Raw genomic sequence first — 21,236 nt, forward strand, 5'->3', positions numbered from 1 at the left:
TTCTCCTTGTATGTTATACCTCTTCCTCTGGATTTTGTCTTGAGCCAGATTCAGTGGGTTACATGTTTCTGCCCTGAGGAGTGATGATTTGTGTAAGAAAAGTAGACCTCTTGTGTAATTAGCAGGAACAGCAACCCCCCGGCCCCAGGTATGAATACTAGGTCAGAATAAACAGAAAAGATGACCTGCAATGGCATTTTATCTTTCTTCCCAAATTTTTGTCTCCTGCCTCCACTACTTGAGCCATATTTTCATACCACTTGTACTATTATTTAACAGTTTAACTATTATTCGATCAATTCACTGTTTTTAACTTAAAGTTGTCTCAAAACTTTATGTCGTTGGCATAAATGGAAAGCTAATATCATTGTTGTAAGTGGAAGGAAATTGGAAAGTAAATACATAGCTATTAGTTAAGTGTATTCGTATAACATCTATTACCCAGTGTAGGAGATGTTGGTTTCATTGATTAGCTAGAGATTCCACAGTGTTGGATTTTGTAGATATACACAAGAAATAAAAGATTTAAAGAAAGTTGTCAAAAATAGAGGCTTTGCAAGGCCTCTGTGGACTATGTTTTGGTGGAGCAGAAAGATTTTCCTAAAGCACTGAGAACACATCATGTTCTGTCAATTTGCATGTCTGTAATCACAGAATCTTAGAACTTCAAGCAGATCTAACCTCAGCCATAGACCTAAGAGCCTAGACAGAGACTATGATTTGCTCCCTTCCTAGGTGGTAGAACAAAGTTCTCCTGCTCTTCCTAAAATACATTTCCCACTTCTCCATATTACTCTCTACAAATAACCCAAGCCCATTTTATGCAAACGTTCAAGAAGCATTATTCATAAGATGCTCCCAGCACCAGCAATGCATATTCACTAGCTACCAAATGTACTTTCTTCCTAGAGAAAGGTGTACTATTATGGTACCTATCTTCTAAGAAATGGGAATGCTGAGAATTCTAGAGCCTTTCCATAGACAATACTTAACTGATAATCACTTGAAAGGAGTATGATCAATAATCCAATACACTAGTCTCTGTCTTAGGCCATACCTTTGTTATGGGGCCTAAGTGTGTTTTCAAGGACTTTGTACACTTTGAACGGTTGGGGATTAACTTCCAGGTATATGAGGATGCTGCTATGAAAAGGTCTTCAATTGATTATTTTAACTTTGAGTTGCTTTTCTCAGGTTCATGCATGGCAAAACCATTCAGCCAAGAACTAACCAGCACTTAAACTCCACTGGCTTCTTTTCCGGCAGCCCTTCTCTGTAGGCAGATAAAGCCATCTGGCCTCCCTTACAGACTCCTTGTGCGATACAGATATTAAGAGATGCTAAGCTAAGAGATGAAACCAAGAAGCGCCAAAGAAACTATGTGAGGAACCACAGATGCTTAGAGAGAAAACCATTGAAATAAGGAACTGAAAGAGCCATTTGAAACCAGAAGCCAGGAGGGAAAGATAGCAAACATCACCATGTGCCTTTCCAAGTAACAGAGAAACCCCAGATGTGATCAGCTTTTCTTGAGTGAAGGTATCTTCTTGTTGATGCCTTAATTTGGATATTTTCATGGCCTTAGAACTGTAAGTTTGTAACTTAAGAAATCCCGATTGTAAATACCAACTCATTTGCATTCTGGCAGCTTTAGCAAACCAAAACATGAACCCTGCTCCATCGTCAGCTATGCTCACTGCTCAGGCCAGAACTGAGAGCAAGGCTTCTGGGGAGCAGGCAAGGATGCCTATGGAAGGAAATAGAAGCACAGGATCAAGCAGTTCTAGGGACAGGGCATGCTCTAAAGGACAGACTTCAATCTGCCTGGATCAGGCAAGTACTGTAAATGAAGACCATGCCCACCTAAATTTGCAGTCATTCCTCAGTTCCAGCCTATTTTTGCCCTGCAGGAATGTGGATCCAGTGTTACAACATAATCCAAGTTCTTCAGAGCAGCCATGAAGTTGGACTTTAATATGAAATCTCATATTTTTAAAAGTTGGCAAATAAATATGACAAGCAAACTCACTGCCCTCCCCCTCTCTATGTGGGACATGACTCCCAGGGGTGTGGACCTTCCTGGCAAAGTAATTCAGAAAGTGTGGGACAGAAATCCTAGAATGAGTTGGGACTCAGGAGCAAGGGATTGAAAAAACCTTCTCTACCAAAAGGGGAAGGGAGAAATGAAACAAAATAAAGTGTCAATGGCTGAGAAATTCCAAACAGAGTCAAGAGGTTATCCTGGAGGTTATTCTCACGCATTAAATAGATATCACCTTTTCAGTTAAGGTATAATGGAGAGGCTGGAGGGAACTGCCTGAAAACGTAGAGCTGTGTTCCAGTAGCCATGTTTCTTGAAGATGATTGTATAATGATATAGCTTTCACAATGTGACTGTGTGATTCTGAAAACCTTGTGTGTCTGATGCTTCTTTTATCTACCTTATGGACAGATGAGTAAAACATATGGGTTAAAAATAAATAAATAATAGGGAGAACAAACGTTAAAATGAGTTTAGTAAATTGAAATGCTAGTGATCAATGAAAGGGAGGGTTAAGGGGTATGATATATATGAATTTTTTTCAGTTTTCTTTTTATTTCTTTTTCTGAATTGATGCAGATGTTCTAAGAAATGATCATAATGATGAATATACAACTATGTGATAAAAAAAGAAAAAAGAATGTTCATATTGTAAGTTGATCAGTTTTATTAATAAAAATTTTAAAAATTAAAAAGAAATAAACCTGAAAAAAAAAAAGGTTGGCAAATAATTCAAAGTTTTAAAAAGGGCATGAACATATGCCACCCCAAAAACACAGCACATCTACATAACTGCCCGCTAGATTCCTGTAACCTACCTAGCACAGTGGCTAAGAGTACAGATATGAGAGACAAGTAGACCTGGTGTTTCAGTTGTCTATTGCTGTGTAATAAATTTAGTAACTTAAAAGAGGAACCATTTTTTTTCCTCATGATTCTGTGTATTATGGGCAGGAATGTAGACAAGGACTTGACAGGATGATATCACTGCCTTACCTGGTATCAGTCAGAGTCATTCATTTATTCAGCCTTGTTCAGCTAGAGACCAGATTGGTCTGGGAGGACCAAGAAGGTTTCATTCACATTTCGGGGACTTCGTTGCTCTTCCATGTGGCTAGCATGAGCTAACCTGCAGTATGGAGGCCTCAGGATGGTCATGGTGATTACATGACATCTGGCTGTCACCAGGGTGAGGGGAAATTCCAAGATGAGCAAAGGTGGAGGCTGCAGAATTTAACACCTGCCACATTTTATTGGTCAAAACCAGTCACAGAGCCAGCAGAGACCCAAGGTCCGAGATAGGAAATGTGCATTTACCTCTCGAAGGGAGGAATGGCAAAGGCTCTGTGGCCATCTCTAATCTACCAAACTTGGGTCCAAGACCCAGCTCCACCACTGCTAACTATTGCACCTTGGGCAAATTGTTTAACCTCGGTTCCCTCATTAGGAAAATGTAAATAATAATGTTTGCTCCATTAGATCATGTGAGAATTGAATAAGATAATAGATCTAAAGGGATTAGCACAATGCCAAGGAGATAATAAGTGTTCAACAAATTGTAGCTGTTTTCCTTCTTTAGCTACATTTTCCTCAAGTGTTATGATGCTCAGTCACCTCACCCTTGAGAGCCATGGTCCTCAGATGGAATGTTCAAGCATAATAGAAACATTATCTACCAAAATGTTAAGCAAAAGGAAAATGCCCTCAGATATCAGTCTTCCAGCCATCCCAGACTAAACCTTCGTCCAAGCCAAAACAGAGGCTATGAATTGAAAGTTTTATCTTCAAAAGCTAACTTTTAAACATTCCAAAAGCCTATGTTAGAAAACAGAGCCCTGGATCCAGGCAATAGCTGTTTTGAGTCTGATCTTCAAACGATAGTTCTCATTGATTGGCATGTTTATTCTAGTTCTTAAATCTGCTTTGTGTCTTCAACAGAGTGTACGTCAAAAATACTCCCTCTGCATTCAAAGCCCAATGGTTTAATTAAACTGGGTTCTCTATTAATGGAAGAGAGCTAGAAATTTTTGCTTGGTCTACAAATATGTGGACCCTAGGACAGTAGTTCTTCACAGGGACGATTTTGCCCCCAGTGGGACATTTGAAAATGTGTCCAAACATTTTGGATGACGGCACCCCACAACAAAGAATTAACTGGCCCAAAATGTCAATAGTGCCGAGGTTGAGAAACCCTGCATTAGGCCATCACTGCAATGCAAGTCACCTTAAGAATTCTTATAAACTTTGGATGGAACAGGCTGAAGTGGTGTCTCCTTTAGCAGTTTAGTGACTGAAATACCAAATGGACTTCATTATTTTGCCTAACAGGTACAAATCCACCGTTTGGACTCAGAAGCATGTGGCGGGGGGAGTGGGAGGTACATGGTGGGAAACAGTTTCTCCAACTGCACTGTCTTTTCAGCACAATTTTAAGGTATTTGTTGGTGGTGGTTAATATTATGATGAAGAGGTGTAGGGCAGTGCAAAAACAAGTCCGGAAAACAGGCTGAGAAATTACCAGAGGGGCCATTCTTTTAATATATGCACTACTCCCAAGGCCAGCCCTGCCCCTCTAATCCCCAGCACGCCCTCCCTGATGTTAAAATCTGGCTGTATTTCTGCAGACTATAATAGAAAAGTGCCAGGAAGTGGCTTTCTTAATTAACTCTGCAGCCCCCAGCACTTGCAAGAGCGTGGCAGGAAACTGGGTGCTTGTTGGTTAGTGAATGAATGAAAAGCAAAAGAACACATGAATCAATCACTCACCTAAACAGGCAAGCAGGCAGTGTATTAATTTTTGACATAAACAACTAGCATTGGGTTTTTTTCAGGTGCCTAAAGCAAAGGCATAGAATGAGATTGGAAATTTTGAAAAAGACCAAATCTATGTTAAAATATCTTCAAAGTGAAAATCTGAAAGAAAAAAAGAGAGGAAAAGAAAATGTGAGACTGGATTGGGCTAGAAGGTCCAGGAAGGCTTGTTCACATTTCTGGCACCTCAGTGCTCCTCTGTGTGGCCCCTCCCTCCTGGCACAGCTCATGTGGGCTTGCTCACAGTATGGAGTTGGGGGTGAGTGGGGGATACCAGATAGCAATGAGAATGGAAGCATTCCTGATAGATGCAACCAGTGCCTGGATTTCAGATAGCATGGTGCACCAAACTGGTGCAAACAAAAACATTGTGTGGCTCCATTTATATAAAACTGGGTTTCTCCATCTCAGTGCTACTGACATTTTGGGCTGGATATTTCTGTATTGTGGGGGCTGTCCTGTGCATTGTAGGATGTTAGCAGCATCCCTGGCCTCTATCCATTGGATGCCAATTTCTCCCTTCCCTCCCCTTGTGACATCAAACATGTCTTCATGTCTTGCCAAATGTTCCCAGGGTGGGGTGGGGTCGGGCATGCAATATCACTCCCCTGTTAAGAACCATTGATACCAAATAATCTCTGGTATTGAAGAGTAGTTGATGTATGGGTAGGGACCCCAGAAGAATTCCTGGGGTGGTGATAATATATATATATATATTTTGTCTTGGTGCTGGACACTTTTGTTATTCTATTTTCTTAAAATTTATTGAGCCAGTACTTATGTTTTATGCACTTTTCTTTATGTATAAAGTTTGCTTAAGAAAAAATGAATGGGCCTATTAAAACAGAGGAAAGAAGTTTCAACAGCTGATAGGTCGAAGTGTTTCAGCTAGTGGAAGAATTTGTATAATATTCCAACATTATAAATTTATTTTCCTCGACATTTTTTGCTATTTCTTAAATTTGGGTAAGGTTTTCAAAAAGTGTAATTTGGACAAAAAGTTTCTCAGTTCACCTTTCAAGACAGAAGGCTCATGGAAAAATAAAAGTCGGTGACCTGCAGAGTTCAAGGGCTGGCACATGCTCTGGCCAGCCCCTACTTTGGCAACAGCCTCTAAGGTGGAGTTTCACACACATTTCCAGATTACATTGTTGAGATTATCATGAAAAGGGTTCCGCTTGTCAGATTTCCCTTCCTTGTTATGGTAACTGTCAGATTTTTGGACCGTCATTGTTCCATTCTGTTCTCACAGAAAGTCATTGCTGTGACTGAAGCAAAATCCTTCTTTGAAATGTCTCTCAAGATACACTGAGACCTTTAAACTTGTCAGAGTCCCAAAATCCTATTGAAATGACCTTCAGGGCTTTGTTGGATCAGATCCTTTTGTTGTGTTGGAATTTTGCCTTATCTAATACTGTTTTAAATAAATAGACCAATGGCTAGAGCTTGGAAACAGTTTTGCTCTTTAGAGATTATCTTTGCAATGTGCTGCTTTTATTTTAACCCATGTAGCAGTTAAGTCATTCTATTTTAACATCTACCTCGAAGGAGAAAGCAAAGCCCAGAGACAAGGCATTTGAATGGTTTGGAATATGCTCAGAACTTTGTTTTCCTGGAGATCCCTAAAAGGAAAGTCTCTCAACTTTCCCACCCGCAACTTTATCCATTTGCAGACTAGGTTCTATAACTCAGTGTCCAAGCTAGGATTTCACTGAGCTCAAGAACAAACCAATGTCCTTCAAAGGTTAAAATTTCTACTGAGGTTAGGAAAGGCCACCATGAACTATTCTGTGGGAACAGAAACTAGATGTTGAGTCCAGTCCTTTTGCCAATGATTTCTAGTTTCCCCAGGTTCTTGGCTGTGTTTCTGGGAAAAGACCATCAATACGTGGCTACAGCACCCTCACTCTGGGCTCCGAGGAGATGGCACAGAATCTACTGGCCTTTTGTTCTCTTGAGGCATGAAGTTGCCTCCCTTCTTTACTGACATAGGTGATCCAAATTTATGGAACTAGTGTGGAGAAGTGGGAAAGAATCATGCCCCAGAGTTTCCCGTTGCAGAGAGAAAACATGAAATTTCCTGAAATATTTCATAAATTTCTCCAAAAATTGTGGACCTTGAACATCGGGAAGTTGACATGAAATATGCCCCAGCACCTTCCTCCTTTGAGTCAAGAGATATGTTGAACTAGTGAAATAGTAGTTATTATTTTATCTGCTAGCCTGGATTGGCACACCACTGTCTGAGGGCCAAATGTGACCATACCCATCATTTACACATTGCATGTGAGTGGTCACTACAGAAATTGTAGAACCACAAAGCCAAAAATATTTACTATCTTTACAGAAAAAGATTGGCAACTCCTGGCCAGCACTAAAAAGTTTCATGTTACCCCACAAATCGCATTGATTTTTAAGTGTCAGAATTATCTTGTCCTCACTTTTAGTTTTATTCTCCAGAAATAATACTCTTAAAAAGTAAAACCTCCTGAGATTTCCCTGCTTGTAAATTACACCATGGAATTCATGGCATCTCACCCGTCCCCTCCCCATGTGGTCATCTTCATCATAGCTGCCATCACCCTCCTCCTCTTCCTCCTCTTCCTCCTCCTCCTCTCCCTGCCTCTCTGTTTTTCTTGTCCCTCCCTCCTCTCTTTCTTTCCTCCTATCCTAGCCCTTCCTACCCACCTCTCTGAAAAGGAATGTTTTTTTGATAAGTCAGAGAAACCAAGCAAAGACGTGGTAACGTAATAATACATCATTACACTGCTGTAAAAGATGATCCTTATTGGCCCTAGACATGTCTGTCCTGGAAGTTACTCCACTCTGAAGACTCTGAATGTCACAATGGTGTACTGAAGGGGAGTGGTGGAGTAGGCGCCGGCACCTAGTTTTAACAAACTCATAGTAGATTAAGACTGCCCCACAGGTTAGAATAGGTCTCCCTCTTTCTTTCCGTGATATGCTAGCAGGGTTTGTCACTGAAGTTCAAGACAACTCACTCTTCCTGTCAGCTGTCATGGATTTCCTCTACTGTGCACACCAGCTTCTCGAGGCATATAGATCTTTGCAGGGTTGGTGCCTCTTCACGTGGTTAGAACAAATGGCTGTTCAGAATGCATGGAAATGTAATATCAAGCTTAGGTGTGCAAAGAATGGGAGACTCAGGCATATGGTTATCATACTGAAAATTTTTCTGGATTGGAAACATATGTGCAAGAATTTAATACCTGGATGCAATTAAGACTGATGGTGCTAGACAAATGCCATTAAAAATCCTGTGAACCACCCACTTCCTTTTGTAATGAAAAAAGCTTAGTGCAAATAGGCTATTTCCCACAGACCTATCATATACTGATAATTATTCAGACAAGTTCTAAAGAAACAGCCTCTACTCTGATATCAAGTTCCTTTTCTAGAGTAGGTGTTTGGTGCTAGTCACCCTCCAGTGTGAGTAAAGGACCCTCATCTTACCAATTCACCAAGAAAATTACAGAATTTCCCTTCTTATGCCCCTGGTGATAATTCTTTGAGCATATTTTTCCTTGGGGACTTATCAAAACTGTGTTATAATTGTATGCTTATAATCCCTGTCACTAGCAGGATTGGAAATACCTTGAGGACAACCATTTTTTTCAACTTTTGTTTATCCCCTCACTTTACACCATGCCAACTACAAACCTAGCTGATGTTGGAATGGATTCATGAATTAGTTCATTAATCAAAGAAAGAAGAAAAGCTGCCTCCCACCCCCTTTTTTTCTAGGCTAGGGATAGAGCCCGTGATGAAGAGGATAATAATAACTAGCTAACTTGGAGAATTTTCTTGCAGCAGAGCTATGGAGGTGGAGATCATTCCTTCAGCCTGTGAGGTAGAAAGGGGGCACCGCACACAGCTGCTAGGAATTTTGCTTGTGTGGCAGTGGCTTTGAGCCAAACTACTACACTTTTTGCAGACTCAGCCCCATAAATGAACATTTTCTGGACCAAAGCTCTCTGCTCAGATCCTTCCCGCCACTCTGACTACATTTGTCCCCATCGCGTCACTTTGTGGGTTGAAGAAAATGCAAGACTTGGGGAAGATGAAAGGACATCTTTGGGCAAGATGGCTCACATCTCAGCCTTATGACTGCCATGAGGGGTGCATAGAGATCATTTTCAGAGCTTGTGAGACTCTTTCTTTCCCCATCAGCATCAAAACTCCCATCAAGTTATGTTGGGATAGTAGTGGTAATCTTTAAAGAAAATTTCATTTTCAAATGAACACATGGGAGAAAATACTCTCTTCCTTTGGGAGCCTGGCCCCTTTCCCCCCGTCAACTGGCAGCATGATTGAGCCATACTCATTCCCATCTGTTTTGCAGCTGCTGAGTGAAAGATGGATGTGCGGATATTTTCTAGCATCAGGGCTGCACTGGGGCTGAGTGCTTATACTTTGCTTTTGGCACTCATTTCTGTAAGTACTCAGCCTATTTTCAAACAAGCCCCTGAGATTTCTTTTTTCAAAGGAAAACATTCTCTACCTTCCCATTTCCACTGGGCACAGAGATGTGAGAGTTTTCTTTGTTTCTAGTAGAATGTTTCATTCACTTCAACAAATGTCTCTTGAGCACCTACCATGTGACCAGACCCTGTGTTATGGGTAGAAATGTTGTACTGAATAGAGTACGCTCTCCGCTCTACTGCATGGAAACCCCATGGCTTATAAGAAGGCAAACCAGTGAACAACTCGCTTAAATATAATAAGTACATATAACATATAAGTACCAAATCTGCTATAGAAGTGGAACTATTTTCATTCCATTTGGGGATGGCAGGGAAGGCTTCTCTTTGAGGGTTGACTCAAGTTAGAGTTTTAGAATATGTAAAAGAGTTACCCAGTAAAGAGAAAAATAAATATATCAACATATTTCTATGTTTTATTATATGACATAATTTATATTGATATCTAAGACCATTTACTCAGAACATATTATATGACAAACATTCTGCTGAAGGCTTTACATATACTGTTCCATTTATATCTCACAGTCATCATTATCATAATAAGGAACATATTTCTTATAGTTGCTATGTACAAGGCACTGATCTGAGCACTTTATATAAACGCATAGAAGAAATGAGATGGAATCTTGAATCTTTTTTCACAGTTCTGTGGATCACTACTCTGAGAATCTCCAGGATAAATATATTGAACATTTTCCCACTAGTTCATAAAGCTTCACTATGTCTAAACCATGTTTAGAATACAGAAGAGGCCAAAAAAAAATTGGTATCCTCTATCCTGCCTTTGGTCAAGATCTATAATGAACTTTCTCATAATTTTTGTATGCACTGCACAGAATTCCACTGAGAAGTGTGGGCTAGTATCAAGCCATATTTACTTGGCTAAAAGCAAGTAAATTCAGTTCCCATCTGGGATAGAGCTTTGGAACCAACGCTGCTCTACAACTGACAGCCAAAACAGTCCATAACTCAGTTTTGGACTTAAGTTGTTCTTGATATATAGGTAACTTTCACCATTAAATATAAAAAGACTATGTCTGTGTTTCTGTTGATATAATTTGGGAGGATTGATTGAAGTGGCAAAACAAAGAGAAAAATTGTCCATTTCAGTTTAATTACTTATTTGCTCTATAGCATTCTCCCTTCTCCATTCAACTTTAGAGAATAAAGATGAAGTGAGATAGGACTGACTTCATGCTACAGAGACAGGACAAATCTATGGGAGACAATAGCCATTCAGCTGGTAGTTTGATCTCCTGAGTCTATCACTTGAGTTGGCTCAACTTGAGAACCACCAAGTTAAAATATCCCAATGTCAGTAAACAACATGAAGCAAAAATGGGGTCCAAGACAAAACCTGGCCAACCTTTCAGAGAAGCCTCATGGCATCCTCAGAAAAGCCTTTTAAAATGCAGTAAATTTCTCCTAGATGAGACCCACCAAACAAACTCTTCCTCTTCAAACTAACGGTGTTTTAGTCCTGGCATCCATCCATCAATCTTCTTGGAGAAGCTGCAGCCCAAAGGATGGAAAGCTCCTAACTCATTTTCAAAAGTCCTGCATTGTGAAATGATGCCAGAAATTTCCATAGTGTCAATAGCTACATCAATAAGCCTTGCACAGAAAGTTCTGGGTCCATACAACCCAAATGGAGACTAAGTCAATATTTAGAGTAAATCAAAATGTTTTGCTGGATCAGCTAAATAAGATATGTCAGTACAAAAATATACCACTCTCCTCTTTTCATCCAAGAATGTCCCCATGTCTCTACATTGAGAGAAAAAAGGGGGGGAGGCAGGTGATGCAATGGTGACTCAGTGGCAGAATTCTTGCCTGCCATATCGGAGACCCAGGTTAGATTTCCAGTGCCTGCCCATGCCAAAAAAAATAATAAAGGGGGGGGGTAGATTTTCAAAAAGCAAAGCAAACGTCACTTTAAAAATGGTTTATTTTGTTTCCTTTTACTTATCTTCTGTGAAACATCACTATTTTCCTGGTTTTGGTTTCTTCTCCCCATTTTAGTTTTCAGTATGGCTCTTTATTCATTAGCTTTTCCTCTCTGTTCCATGGGATTATTATCATTACGTCACTTAAAATCTCAGATTGATTTAACAGTCCCAAGAATTTCAAGGATTCTTGAGTGCTCACAAGGTGCAGCTTAGGTGTACCTTTGGCCTCACCATGGCTTGAACATCTCTGTGGTTCCCTGGAAATAAAGTGTATCATTAAGCAAGAAGAACAGTTGTTTCAGGAGCTAGTCTTCTGAATATTAATTGAGGTTCTTAAATGTGAGCTCTCATTGCAGGCTCCAGACTCCCCCCGGGAATGAAATTACATTGAACATTTAGCATTTTTCAGAGTTCACCTTCCACTTTAAAGAAGAGGAAGAAAATTGTTTTGGCAATGCAGATGTCTATTAGCATACACATCAAGAATAATAAAAGCACATTTGAAAAAAAAAGAATCTTTATAAAAAGGAAAAAAAGGATGCAGAAAACAGATCTCTAGTAATTTTTCAATTTCCTTGATTTGTTTAGCGGGAAATTGCTCTCCAATTTATTTTAATTTGAAAAGACAATGAATTCTTCATTCGGAATTAATATAGAAATGACTGAAATGCATCTTGCTTGCCTCAGAATTTACAACCTGTTTGGATAATGCATTTTGAGTCATGCATCACTGTTAAAACCCAAGACTTAGCGAAGGCTGGTAATGCTTTCCATATGGACTTCCCTAAATGATAATTATAACTCATTCCGAACTACAAATTATATACACTAAAAATGTTAATTTAATTTAGGGTTACTGACTAGATTTTTTTTTCCTAAAGGCAGGTGTAATAGGAATTACATAGTCTGAATATTGTCAGTAATTCTAGACATGATGAATTGGTATAACCAGATTATTCTTGAATTTGACTTTATTTTGTGGATTCTGCTTGCAAATGTCTAGCCTGGTATGCATTCTGTATGATTTATCCTGAATAGATAAAACATTAATGAGCAAAATCAAATCAAATGCCTCTCCTGGACTCTCAAATAAGGCTGTTTGTAATAGAGTATCTAGGAGAGAAGAGGATGATATCAAACCATCCTCCTTGTAACTGCCTTCTTAAAATTTCATGATCAATCAGCATTAAGTCAAAAACATTAATAATTATTGAAGTTGAAATTAACTGCAACCTCTGACTGAAAAGTACTTACTTAAAACCTTTCAGTTAGTTACTATAATGAAATATGGCAATGAATTAGCCATGATGGCCTGGGGAAAAGTGCTTAATAAAAAAAAAAAAACTGTTCATGTTTAGAAGGCATGTTCTTCTCATGCTTTTTTCAGTGAATTGTATTCTTTGACCTCCCTATCCTTCCAAATTTCCTTTTCACAAAGCAAGCACTGCTTAAGATAGAGGTAAATAGTTTGGAAAAATTTAAAGCAGTGTTAAAATTTGCATGGTGGAGAAAGGCTTAGAAATCATTAGAATCCCAAGACTCTCAAAAATCAGTATTCAATGATGATGGTTGCACAAGATTGTGAATATAATTAATGCCACTGAATTGTACATTTAAAAACTGTTAAAATGGCAAATTGTATGTCTAAAAACTGTTAAAATGGCAAATTGTATGAAATTTGTATACACCAAAGTAATATTTTTTAAAAAGGAGGAAAATTAGTTTAGAAATACATATGTATATACAATTGAAGCTGATTCCTGCAAAAAAGAGGCTAAACCTACTGATAGTTTTGCCTAACAGTCACCCCCAGTGTTCTAGTTTGCTAGCTGCTAGAATGCAATATACCAGAAACGGAATGACTTTTAAAAAGGGGAATTTAATAAGTTGCTAATTTACAGTTCTAAGGCCGAGAAAATGTCCCAATTAAAACAAGTCTGTAGAAATGTCCAATCTAAGGCATCCAGGAAAAGATACCTTGGTTCAAGAAGGCCAATGAAGTTCAGAGTCTCTCACTCAAGTGAAAAGGCACATGGTGAACACAGTCAGGGTTCATCTCTCAGCTGGAAGGGCACATGGTGAACACGGCGTCATCTGCTAGCTTTCTCTCCTGGCTTTCCTTCACAAAGCTCCCTGGGAGGCATTTTCCTTCCTCATTTCCAAAGGTCACGGGTTGATGGGCTCTCTGCTTCTCGTGGCTATGTTGTTCTGCTCTCTCTGAATCTCTCACTTTCTCCAAAATGTTTTCTCTTTTATAGGATTCAAGCAAATGAATCAAGACCCACCCAAATGGGTGGAGACATGCCTCTACCTAATCCAGCTTAACAACCACTCTTGATTGAATTGCATCCCCAGGGAGATGATCTAATTACAGTTTCAAACATACCATATTGAATAGGGATTAGAAGAAATAGCTGCCTTTACAAAATGGGACTAGGATTAAAACATGGCTTTTCTAAGGATTTGGAATTCACCTTTAGGGAGAACAAAGGTAGACCTTTCATTTGCCTGAAGGCTTTAAGGACTTTTTATGGCAGCAACCATAGCTATTTGAAAGGCAGCAGGATGGATACACTGCATCTAAGACTTAAAACATTAAAATAGATTTCTGTAAACCCCACCCCCCCCAAAAAAACGTGGCTTTTCTAGGGTACGTTCATCATTTCAAACCGGCACACCTGGAGAGCCCCTTTGGTTTCTCAGATGTGGCCTCTCTCTCTAAGCCAACTTGGCAGGTGAACTCAACCCCTCTCCCCTGTGTGGGACATGACTCCCAGGAGTGTAAATCTCCCTGGTAATGTGGGTCATGACCCCCAGGGATGAGCTGGGACCTGGCATCATGGGAAAAAATGAAAGCTTTCTTGACCAAAAGGAGGAAAAGAGAAATGAGACAAAATAAAGTCTCCGTGGCTGAGAGATTTTAAATAGAGTTGGGAGGTTATTCTTATGCATTCTGTAGATATCCCTTTTTCGTTAATGGTGTATTGGAGTGGCTGGAGGGAGGTAACTGAAACCATTGAGTTGTGCTCCAGCGGCCTTGATTCTTGAGGAAGATTGTGTAAAGATATAACTTTTACAATGTGACTGTGTGATTGTGAAAACCTGTGTCTGATGCTCCTTTTACCTAGGGTGTGGACAGACAAGTGAAAAATAATAAGGATTAAAAAATAAATAAATAATAAGGGGAGATAAAAGGTAAAAAAATTGGGTAGGTTGAAATACTATGAATTAACTAGAGGAGGGGTTAAGGGGTATGGAATGAATGAGTTCTCCCCCCCCCCCCCCTTTTGCTTTCTTTTTCTGGAATGATGCAATTGTTCTAAAAATGATCATGGTAAAAATGTATACAACTATGTGATAATATTATGAGCCATTGATTGTATAATATGGTTGAACCATACATGTGTGGATATTTCTCAATAAAAATATTTAAAATATATATGTGTATATACTTTTTAAAAAATCAATATTCAAAAGGGAGACCGAATTTGCCATGGTTAGAAGCTGGGGCTTTGCTACCAGAATGCCTGGGTTAGGACTTGGCTTCCAAACTTCCTAAGCATGAGCCCTTGAGAAAGTCATTTAACCAGTGTGAGCTTTAGTTTCTTCATCTGTTAAGTGGGTGTGACAATAATATTATTAACATTAATAATAACACCTTTTCCATAGGTGTGTATTATTTCTTTAAAAGCCTATCATAGAGCCTGGTACTTAGTCCATAAAATAAATGCATGCTGTTCTTATTGTAGAAATAAGGTAAGGTAAATTTTTTAAATGTAGCCCTCTGGGCCCCCACCCAGGAGAGAAAAATGACTCAGATATGAGTTAAATGATGTGTTTCATGCTTTAGCCTGAGCCGAACATGAGAATCTAACAAGAAAGGGCCTTCAGGGTCTGTGGAATGATCTAGACTTGGTCTTTGGGTGCAAGCATGAGATATGCTGTTTAGTATTATCAGAGTCAGCAGGTTAGAAAGGTGAGCTGTTTAGAGGTAAAATTCAAGAATTGTATGTATATATTGATAAATGCGGTTTAAAGCTTCATCTCTCTGATGACATATAATAAAAAACCTTCATTGTGTATTAGTAAGATGGGGCCAGACCCTGGAATCAGCCAGAAGTGGGTTTGATTCCAGTTCTATCATTTAGCAGCTGTATAAACTACCATGTCTTCTAAATCTCAGTTCCCTCATATGTAAGATAGAGGTGATAATAACAGCAACTTCAGCAGATTGTTGTGAGCATTGAATATGATGACGTGGGTAAAGGACTCAGTTTGTACCTAAAATATTATAAATGCCCAGCAAATGGGAGTTATTTTTCATTATTGTGCTGCTCATGTTTGAATACTTTCCCCACTTGCAAGCTTTTGCTATGTGTCTTTGGCCCTCATTCCTTTGTTTCCATGTGGGTGGTGACTTTTGGGTGTGTTTGAATGGTTAGACAAGCGTTGCAGGATCTTTGTGAAAATTTTATATCACCGTGGGTGTTGCCAGGCTGCATGCATTTTACTTATTAGCTTGACTACTATTTTAAGATGCCTTCTTGAGTATCTGGCCCTACCCTATGGTCTGTATGACACGTATTTTGGAATTAAGGAAATCAATTATCTGAGAAACTTGGGGCATCTCAGATTCCGGAAATTTGCCTCAAGGGATTAGCTTGTTTAACGGGAAAGGTAGCAAGAAGTGTGTTCCCTCCAACTGCAAGCTCCTCTGAAGTATCAGAAGTTTTGCCCAGTGTTTGAATTGAGTCATGTGTCAAGAAAAACACATTGCATTCCTTTGACGTAAGACAAACGCCATATGTTAAGTTTATTTTTAAATGGTGGATAAGAACAGGGAGACCATGTTCCAGGCTGAGAAAATATTGATGCCGTGGTGTCAGTGAGGCAGGTTATGATTGAATTCATACCTGCAGATTAAAGAATGAAAAATGAGCCCACGTTCACGGCCTGACATCTGTGTAAATGGTGCGGAGGGACGGAGGCCTGTCTGTTTTCCTTAATGTTCTCAGAATAAAGTCAACACTGAAGGGCTTGACTTCTTTCCTAAGCCTAACAAAGCTGGCACAGCTGGCGCCCAGATGCACTGCCGGTCGGGTGGAAGGTCCAAAAGGGGCTGGAGGCAGGACAGGAGCAAGATGATGCCTTGCCGTGTAGGGGAATTGGGAGAAATAGTGGGCAATTCCTGCTTTTATGAAAACTGTCTGCATGCGTAATTGAGAAGTAAAAGAAGTTGGAGCTGGGAGTCACTTTGTCCATCCCCCTTCTGGCTCTCCAGCGAGCCCACTCCCCTGTCCTTATCTTGTAGCTTCGTTCTCAGCCTTCATGGCCCCCCTTTATAAATTCATCAAGACAGTTTGGGAGTTATCTCCTAAACCTAAAACGCACATATCCTGCGCTTCAGCAGTTCTCCTTCTCGTGGCCATCCTACACATATGTCTGCACATGGAAGTTTAGTCACATGTTAGTCTTAGCAAACAATTGGAAAGAACCTAATTGTCCAGCAGTAGATGAAAAGCTACAGTATTTCTAAGTTGGTTCTGTGATTTCTGATTTGTAAAATGGGACCAATATTGGTTGCTCATCCCTCTGAGTTCCGAAGGAATTAAGTAAGAACAGTTCTTGGCAAATAGTAATCTATAAATCTTCGCTGTTGTTATTATTATTATTCTTACTATTACATGAAATATGCAGCTGTTAAAAAGAATAAGCTAAGTTTTTTATGTAACAACTGATAGTTCTTGATACATTAAGGGTGAAAAAAGGCAAGTGCAAAAGAAATAGTCACACTATGCCATTTATGTTTTATATTTACTTTGTATTTATATTCATAGGAGCACCAATTGCCTACCAAGAACACACTTGCCCCCTTCCACCTCTCATTTTGACAAGCCAGTCAAACTCCTGTGAAACTGGAAAATAAAAACGTGCACAACCAGCAGTTATATTTTAAAAACTCACAAAACAATATTACATATACAGTTTCTTTGTATATATATCTGCATATAGAAACATGGAAAACGTAAAAAAAGTACAGCTCAGATTCCTAAGGAAGCGAAGTGGCTAAAGTTTAGGGGTTTTTGTATCTCTTCAATCTCTTGAAAAACTGTGGTGGTATGGGTTGGGGTTGGAGGAAGGAACAACTTGGGTCTTATCTCATGTTTTCATTTTATAAAGGAGTAAATATTCATGTGTTACTTGTGCCATTAAAAAATGCCTTAAAGGGGAAAGAATCACCCAGTCTCAGGTGTTCCGCTTTTAACCAAGTCAGGTGTGTTTGTTCTTGAGCAGGCATGACTGGAATCTCACAACCTCATAACAGGAGGGTCCTCGGAGACCTTCTAGAACAGGGGCCTCATCCACACTGAGGCAGCCCGGACTCTGTCGTAGGAGGGGATCACCTCAGGGCCACATACCAGAGGCAAAAAAAAATGAGAATGAGAGAGAACAGATGGCCAGGGTTGGGATGACAAGGAGTCTTTGGTTGAGGGGGGGAGTGAATAGCCAGAGTTGCAAATGAGCTAAGAGTAAGGGAGCATGGAGGGCAGGTGAAGGAGGGCCAACTTAGAAGGATATCAGGAGGTTTCGTAGCAGAGACCCACAAAAATAAAAATTCACATGGAAGTTTCTTAAACTTTCCCCCTCACAGTGCTTCCCAGAGGAATTCTTGGTTGCCTGCTCTCCTCTAGGGCTTTTAGTTGGGTTCGTGCTAGTCATGGCAAAGGGAAAAGTGAAAGATGGTCAGAAAAATCTATATAGATGTAATTTAGAAAACAACATGAAAGAAAATGACAGGTTCAGAAAGTTGGGGACAGGAGTCTGAAGCAGAGAGGAAGAAACCAGACTAGAGGAAGTTTGGAAAGGGTGGGGGGCTTGGCAGAATGTAGCAAGTGCAGTCTGGGTTCTCTGAGATAATGGGATGGAGAAGGAGAAAGGAGACTTTATAGAGTTCCTGTGGGTTAGGAATGCAATCCCATTTGCGCAATGTTTGGGGAGGTTTCAGTAAAACTTGAAATCATTCTTAGGTACTTTCTGGTTTTCAGACTTGATGTTTACTCTAGAAATCGCCACTGCTGGTGGCAATGGAAGGAGATGCCTAGGCCCTCTCTGAATGCAAAGTCAATATCAGGAGCATGACCTGGGGTCCACCCCAGCCATCTTCCCTCCTTGCTTTCTCTCCTTTGTATTCTCAGGGAGAGGTAAAAATGAGGTGGTGATCACATAATGTCCATAATCAAAATCACTTCCTTTCCTGGGAATTTCATAACACCATCAATTGCCCAACAGGAACACAATTGTTCAGCTTTCAACTCTCAGCTTGGTGAACCTCTCAGATTTTCAGTGGAACTGGAAAGTAAAAATGTATAGAAACAACATACAACTCAAATCATCATGACTTCAAGAGTAAAATTCTCTCTTTCTCTCTCTCTCTCACGCGCGCACACACACACACACACACACACACACACGCATACACACACACATACACAAAGGAAAAAACCAAACCAAACTATATGTCCCATGTTTAGGTTGTCAAAGGGCTGGATGGGGAATGTAGGGACTTACCACATTTGCAAAGGGCGGCTACCAAATCTTGGCATACCCACCCTCGCTTACCTCAGCTCAGTTTGTGAGTTTAAGATGCTGCATTTTTTAGAGCGATCAGAATATGCTTTGACATTCATTTGCCAAAGATTACCTGGGTGGCAGTTTTTTATAAGAATGGAAATAATTCCCCTGAATCCCGCACACGTTGAATCGAGAATAAACAACCTTGTTGAAATTGTCTACATGACCTGGAATGCTAAAAGCCTCTGGTTTGCTTGCTGTAGAGCAAAAATATGAGAAATATTTAATCTTTAAATATACACAATGGTATCATAATTTTGCCACACATTCAAAGAGAGTACAATATAAGTTAGTGTATTTAAAATGCAATGTTTTTGTATATTTTCAAAATGCAAACAGCAGAGAGTTTGATGAATAGCTAAAGAGCACCAGACCATATCTTATCCTTATAAAAGTGTCTCCCGTGAATGTTAACTGTATCTCTCGGAACATTCTTAATATGCTCCACAGCTGAATGCATAGACAACAGCTCTATAGAAACGTACACACCTACCTGGTGTGCGGTCTACGTCAATTCAAGAGGTAGGTTATATAAACTTCGGGTGGCCAGCTTTTGCTTTTGAACAAGGAAACAGGTCTAAACATTTATAATTTTCCAGATCTACCTAGGGTTTTAAAAAACCTATTTTTGATACAGTATTCTTCTGTTTTTAAAATAATTGTGTTAGATGGAATGCGATAATGTGACCTGCTCCATCTTTGTTTTAATCCATGTTTGATGTTCAGTTGTGTATTTAAAACTGTATTTGTTTTATATCATAAAATTGGTGTGTTCATTGTGAAAAAAATCCACATAAAGTGTTACTTAGAGCTGAATCAAATGCCTTTGATTCAGCTCTAAGTAACAGGACATACATATATGGGATTTATTCTCTCCTATAGTCTGGAAGCAAGCACTGGGCAGCACTACCCAACAGAACTTTCTGCAGTGAAGAAAATATTCTATAATCTGTGCTGTCCAATATCAAAAGCCATTGACCATGAAATATGAGGTACTTGAAATGTGACCAGTATGGCTGAGGTACCAAATTTTTCATTTTCTGTAATCTTAATTTAAAGTAAAATAGCCACCTGTGGCTCCTGGCTGCCATGCTGGACAGCCGAGCTGAATAGACGTACTCCTTGACCGTAGTGTCCTCCTGCTTGTGCTTTTCCCTTCAAGATCCCTCTGGAGCTGAGAGGGCTGCTGGCGCGTCGCCGTGAACCCACATTTCAGTCAGCAGGAAGGACCCTGGGCACAGGCTGCTCCCTTCTTTTTCAAGGAATCTTCCCAAATGTTCTGCACAGCGCTTTTGCTTGCAGCTTGCCTGGTACAAGTCATATGGCTAAGATGGGCCACAAGGAATCTGGGAGATTTTTGGTTTTTTGACTAAAGAAGGGTTTTAAGGTAAGGCAGCTAGCAATGCCTGCCACAAAAAAAACCCGCCATTCCCATTCCCCTATCCCTACCCCAAACCAGCTCCCAGCCCTCAGAAATAATTGCCATAAATAACACCTGTATTGCTCCATCTGGCAAATTCATTATTATATAAATACATATGCTTTTCTTTTTTTTAATTTTTCTCTTTTTGCATACTCTTCTGCAAATTCCTTTTTGCTTTTGTACAACATATCCTGGATGACTTTCCATGATGGCATATATCTCTGCATCATACCATCTCATCCTATGTACAATAAATTCTTTGAGGGCAGGAACTCTGCCTGCTGTGTTGTCTCTGTGCCCCACATACGTAGGCACTGAAAAAACTCAGCAGCACAGACTCATTTTATGGACATACCACAATTTATTTAATCCATTCTGTCCTCCTATACCCAAAAAATAACAAATCCTCTCCCCCCAAGTAAAAACAACTTCCCTTTGTTCTCTGAGAACTCTGGACAGTTAACTAAATTAGTTATGGTCCTGACAATCCAATTTCTTAATTGCCTTACCAATCAACTGCAAAAATGGATTGTCTCCACTCTCTTGTGATTTCATTCAGTTGTTATAACAACTTAAAAATATGTTTTCGTGTGTCTGGTACTCTGGCCATGAAGATATGCATGGACTTAAAAACAGCACCAGCAAAGGGAGAAGTCAAGCCAGTTAAAACTTCCCTTGAAAAAGAAATCACTGCTTTATGGTGTCCAGGTGTTCTGCCAGTACAGAGATAGTTACGGCTAGAGAAGAATGGTTGTGGGTGAGGCTTAGCACAGAAGCCCAGTGGGCAGACATCATGGAAGTGTCCTAACCATCCCCAGATGTGCTCATAATTCTCGTGGAATTTTGTATGGAAAACAAATGGAGCATCATTCCAG

The sequence above is a fragment of the Tamandua tetradactyla genome, chromosome 15 (assembly GCF_023851605.1).
Source record: "Tamandua tetradactyla isolate mTamTet1 chromosome 15, mTamTet1.pri, whole genome shotgun sequence".
NCBI classification, from domain to species: Eukaryota; Metazoa; Chordata; class Mammalia; order Pilosa; family Myrmecophagidae; genus Tamandua; species Tamandua tetradactyla.